General features: G+C 52.8%; 1 long non-coding RNA gene across 1 annotated transcript; it reads right to left on the bottom strand.

The window, feature by feature from the left end:
- Nucleotides 1-3,138: 3,138 nt before the first annotated feature.
- On the bottom strand, nt 3,139-4,822 carry LOC132245848 (uncharacterized). Its single transcript, XR_009457578.1, has 2 exons — nt 3,665-4,822; nt 3,139-3,273 (listed from the first exon to the last, which is right to left on the bottom strand). It is a non-coding gene; the product is annotated as an uncharacterized LOC132245848 (long non-coding RNA).
- Between the last annotated feature and the right edge of the window lie 255 nt (nt 4,823-5,077).

Raw genomic sequence — 5,077 nt, 5'->3', positions numbered from 1 at the left:
TCTGCAGCAGACAGGGTGCAGAACTGGGCACGAGATGCACCAGTGGAGCCCCTACGCTGCTGCCCAGACCCACCCCCCAAGCCTAGCCTAGATGCCCAGCAACCCAAGGGGGCATAGGCCACCTGGGACAGAGGGTCCCAGCCTGTGGATTCCCAATGCCCCTGGGTGAGGAGACCCCAGTCAACCCAGCCCCCTCATGGCCCACCTCAGAGCCAGCTACATCTCAGATGTCCTTGTCCACAGGTTGGAAGATGGATGGATGAAGGGTTGGTCACAGTCCTGGCCTGCCTCCCTGCACTACCCAACACCCTCCGCAATGGTGGGGGGCTCTGTTATATCCAGCTGTGACACCCCTTCCCAGAGCTGGCTGCTGTAGTAGCCAATGAGACTCACTTTATCTAATACTGAGTCATTAACCAATGTTATTATATTAGGCTTGATGCTATGGGAAGCATAATACAGCATTTTTTCATCAAGTTTTACTCAGGTGAGTTATATATATTATTTAGATGAAGATTGTCCCCTTTTCTGAAGGTTCTGCTATGCCAAAACCAGCGAAAATAATATGCTTGAAGAAGTATCTGGTATGCATCTCACGTTGCACTGTCGGACCAGCACTGCGGGGCTTTAGATTATGATTATGTCCAATGATGATGGGAAATGGAATGATAATTTGGAGAGAAAAAACAAAACAAAACAAGGAAGGTTTAAGTTGAATATTAGGGAAAATTTCCTCACAAGGAGGGTGGTAAAGCACTGGAATGGGTTACCTAGTGAGGTTGTGGCATCTCCATCCTTGGAAGTTTTTAAGATGCGGCTGGTGTGGGTGGGTATGGGGTTTGTGGAGGGCTGTATGTAGGGGGAGGGTGGCTGAGGTGTGTGAGGGGTGTGGGGGTCTGTGTGTATGGCAGTGTGAGGTGGGGTGTGGGTACATGTGTATGGTGGGGTGTGCATGTGGGATTCACCCTATGGACACACACACACACTCCTGGCCCCGGGATACCGGAGCGGACCCCGTGCTCCTGTGGCCCAGCAATGCAACCAGGAGCCACGTCTTGCTAGAGCAGTGTGCTGGCCGGAAAGCAGGGAAATGGGTGGGGGTGGAGCGGGGCTGGGCTGCTCAGTCCTGTTGCTGGCTTCCTCTGGGTCCTACTCCCCCTGGCTCCTGTCATCTTTGACAGGCAGCCAGGAGCAGATAAATATTAACTTCCTAATTTTTTAGGGGCCCCACAGGCCATATAGAATGGCCTGGCGGGCCAGATTTGGCTCGCAGGCTGTATTTTGCCTGCCCCTGTGGTAGCCTCTCTTGGCTTCTGGTGGAACCCTGGCAGCCAATAGGAACCCACTCCAGCTGCACGTGGCAGCACACTGCCCAGGCCAACGGTTTCAGATACAGCCTGTCTTTGGGAGGCTGGCCGTGCATCTCCAGCAGCTGCATCACAACTCATGGGCCCAGAGGTGAGTTCCCTGTGGGCTCTGGTCTGACGGACCAGCACGGACCACAACAGGGCCCGAAAACAGTGCCCTACTACACCCTCCCTTTACTTCTCCAAGGAGATGAATACCAATGAATTGACACCTTCCAGGTCTACAAACAATCTGGTTCAATCCAGTTCCACAAGTTTCAGTGAAAGAAAGAAACGTAAATAAAACTAATTAGAGGCCATTTATTAGCATATTAAAATGAGCCATCTATAAATATTGGGGATATACTGGTGGAAGATTGAACTTCTATGAAGATCAGCAAAGATCCAGCAAGAGTCCCTAAGAGAACAGAGGAGCCTGGGCAGCAGACCTGTTTCTCCCTTGACTCCAAGGATACGTAAGCATTCTCTTTATCGATACAAATTGGTCTTTCTATTGCCTATCCTAATAAAACTTTTGAGTTGTGACTGGAATGGTCTCACTGGTCAAGAGTCTAACTCTCACCCACAGTTAAAATCTGGAGTAATACCTTTGGGGGAAGTTATGCTAAGAACCCCTCCAGAACCCCTCCAGCTTTAAACGTTACAATATTAATTTTCTTGCCCTGGACATTGAGAGAGAACAAACTCCCGCCTAACCAGTACAGCCAGATTTTGAGAATGGTAATTGTGCGAGGGAATACATTCATCGGGTGCAGAGGGCCAGAAAACTTGTGAAAGACCACTCCCTGCTAATCAGCTGTGAAGAGTTTGTCCAAGGGTACACCTTGTTTGCTTTTGACCAGTCTCCTGAGCAGGAGGTAAGGTAGAGCACTGACAAAGCATATTTCTGCTCTCAGACTCCTGGATCTAATCAGTGAATAAGGGGCAGCACATTTCTGGTCAGGAGATGGTCAAAGGCAAACAAGGGGTGCCCCCCGCCCTGGAAAATTCCTCATGGTTACTTAACAGGGAGCGGTCTTTCGTGTTTTCACCTTCCATTTTGACCAGACACATTTTCCCACGCACTAGCCATTCTCCAAATCTTGCTGTAATGGTTTTGCTGAGGTTTGCTAAAAGGAAGGTAAAGGCCTAAAGGGAATAGAGTGGATGGGAAGGTGCCTAGACCTGGGGAACGTGAGGTACCTGGTGGGGGGAAAGGAGGAAGCCAAGAGGGGTCAGCCCCATGGAGCCTTGGGGTAGGATGCTTGGGGATGGAGCATATCAAGCCTGGTGGGTGAAAGGAGGGGTGAGAGGAGGGGTCTGGAAGGGTCCAACCTGGGGTGCTGGGTTAGTAATGAAGGGGGTACCCGAGGTGAGGCCTGAGGGTCTGTGGAGGGGACTCAGGGGCCTGCGATGCTGTGGGAGGGGTGAGGCCAGGGCAGGGTGAGGTGACATCAGGAGCTGAGGCAGGATGTGCCATGGTTGGCATGAGGGGGCCGCACCTGAGCTCCCCGAGGGGAGCTGGCAGGTGGGGAGGGGGAGGTGGCCATTCATCCAGTTTTATAGAGAACAATTCAGTTTTCTGGTCCTCTGTCCTCTATTGATATGAAACCAGATGCCTTTATGTGCACTGTTTTTCACTGCTCGGCACCAACTGCCTGGGCATCAGAGCTCAGACACAGGCTCCTGTGTGTCAGAGACCAGGTCCAGAGTCATTCACCTCCCAGGTGGTGAGTGCTGGACCACACGGAAGGCAAAAGTGAAATAATTTAGACAAGCATCAAGGAGGAAAGACAATCCAGAGGGAGAGCATGTTAATTCTGTACCTGGCACATGTGGGGGGTTGGGGAGGATCACGGAAAAGTCAGGCTGCAAGGGACTTCCGTAGGTCATCTTGTCCAAATCCCAGCTCGAGGCAGGATCACCTCTGTCCAGGGAAGGAACATGGAGTTGGGAGGGAACAGGGGATCGGGGTGGGACATGGGGAGTCTGGGGATCTGGGACCCTAGAGACAGGGAGGGGGCTGCCTGGCCTGGGGTCTTATGCTGGGATCAGGAGCATATGTGCCACAGGGTGGCTGGAAGGGGCAGCGGGAGACATGAATGGCACCTCTGGAGAGTTGGGAGATGAGACAGAGAGCAAGTGATCTGCAGCTTCTGGGAGTGTTTGGCCCCTTGCACAATCCCCATAAAATCCCAGCTTCAAGCTGCTGTCAGCATGAGACCTCTGGGGCATATCTGCCTACTGAGAGGTCCATTCTCTATTGGCTCCATCTCTGCCGGCACAGAGACCAGCCAGGGAGCAAGGAGGTGTCTTACCTTCCCTGGAGGACTCTGCTGGGGTGTGGCCCTCCATGGGCTCCTTTGCTTCTCTCACCCAGTGGGTCTCTCTCGCTCTCTCTCCAGCTCCTGAGTGCCTCTTCCACTCACATGAGGTGGCGTCTAACTAAGCTGCAAAGTGAAAGAAGAAAACATGCTGAGGAAGCTTTTGTGGTTGTGGGGTCTCCATCCTTGGAGGTGTTTAAGACCCAGCTCGACAAAGCCCTGGCTGGGATGATGTAGCTGGGGTTGGTCTGGCTTGAAGCAGGGGGTTAGACCAGATGCGACCTCCTGAGGTCCCTTCCAGTCCTCGTTCTCTATAAATCAAAGCTGGCATCCAGCAGAGGGGGCTCAGCAAGGCTGGGGTAGAACAACACTCACCAGTCCCCCAGACCTTTCATTCACCCCCTTCTCTTAAAGAAGCCCCATTCGCCATAAAGGCATCAGTGTAGCAGGGGCTGCCCAAAGCAAACCTCACGCATCCCTTGATGCTGACTCTTAAGTTTGGAGAGCAGCTATTTCTCACGAGTCCCTGACTGGCGGCCAGCACTCAGTGTCTTTCCATCCACCCACAGGTGGCCTGTGCTACCTGGTCCCCTTCCTCCCATTGTGCCCAGTCTGCCTTTTCGTCCTGCCCTTTCTCCCTTGCTCCCCCAGCAGCTGCCCTGAGTCTTTTAAGATTCATAGATTCATAGATGTTAGGGTCAGAAGGGACCTCAATGGAACATCGAGTCCGACCCCCTGCATAAGCAGGAAAGAGTGCTGGGTCTAGATGACCCCAGCTAGATACTCATCTAACCTCCTCTTGAAGACCCCCAGGGGAGGGGAGAGCACCACCTTCCTTGGGAGCCCGTTCCAGACCTTGGCCACTCGAACTGTGAAGAAGTTCTTCCTAATGTCCAGTCTAAATCTGCTCTCTGCTAGCTTGTGGCCATTGTTTCTTGTAACCCCCGGGGGCGCCTTGGTGAATAAATCCTCACCAATTCCCTTCTGTGCCCCCGTGATGAACTTATAGGCAGCCACAAGGTCGCCTCTCAACCTTCTCTTGCGGAGGCTGAAAAGGTCCAGGTTCTCTAGTCTCTCCTCGTAGGGCTTGGTCTGCAGGCCCTTGACCATACGAGTTGCCCTTCTCTGGACCCTCTCCAGGTTATCCGCATCCTTCTTGAAGTGCGGCGCCCAGAATTGCACGCAGTACTCCAACTGCGGTCTGACCAACGCCCTATAGAGGGGAAGTATCACCTCCCTGGACCTATTCGTCATGCATCTGCTGATGCACGATAAAGTGCCATTGGCTTTTCTGATGGCTCCGTCACACTGCCGGCTCATGTTCAACTTGGAGTCCACTAGGACTCCAAGATCCCTTTCCACCTCTGTGCCACCCAGCAGGTCATTCCCTAGGCTGTAGGTGTGCTG

This window comes from Alligator mississippiensis, chromosome 15 (assembly GCF_030867095.1).
Source record: "Alligator mississippiensis isolate rAllMis1 chromosome 15, rAllMis1, whole genome shotgun sequence".
NCBI classification, from domain to species: domain Eukaryota; kingdom Metazoa; phylum Chordata; order Crocodylia; family Alligatoridae; genus Alligator; species Alligator mississippiensis.
Note: the sequence above shows the minus strand (reverse complement) of the source record. Positions and strands in the feature narration are given on the sequence as shown.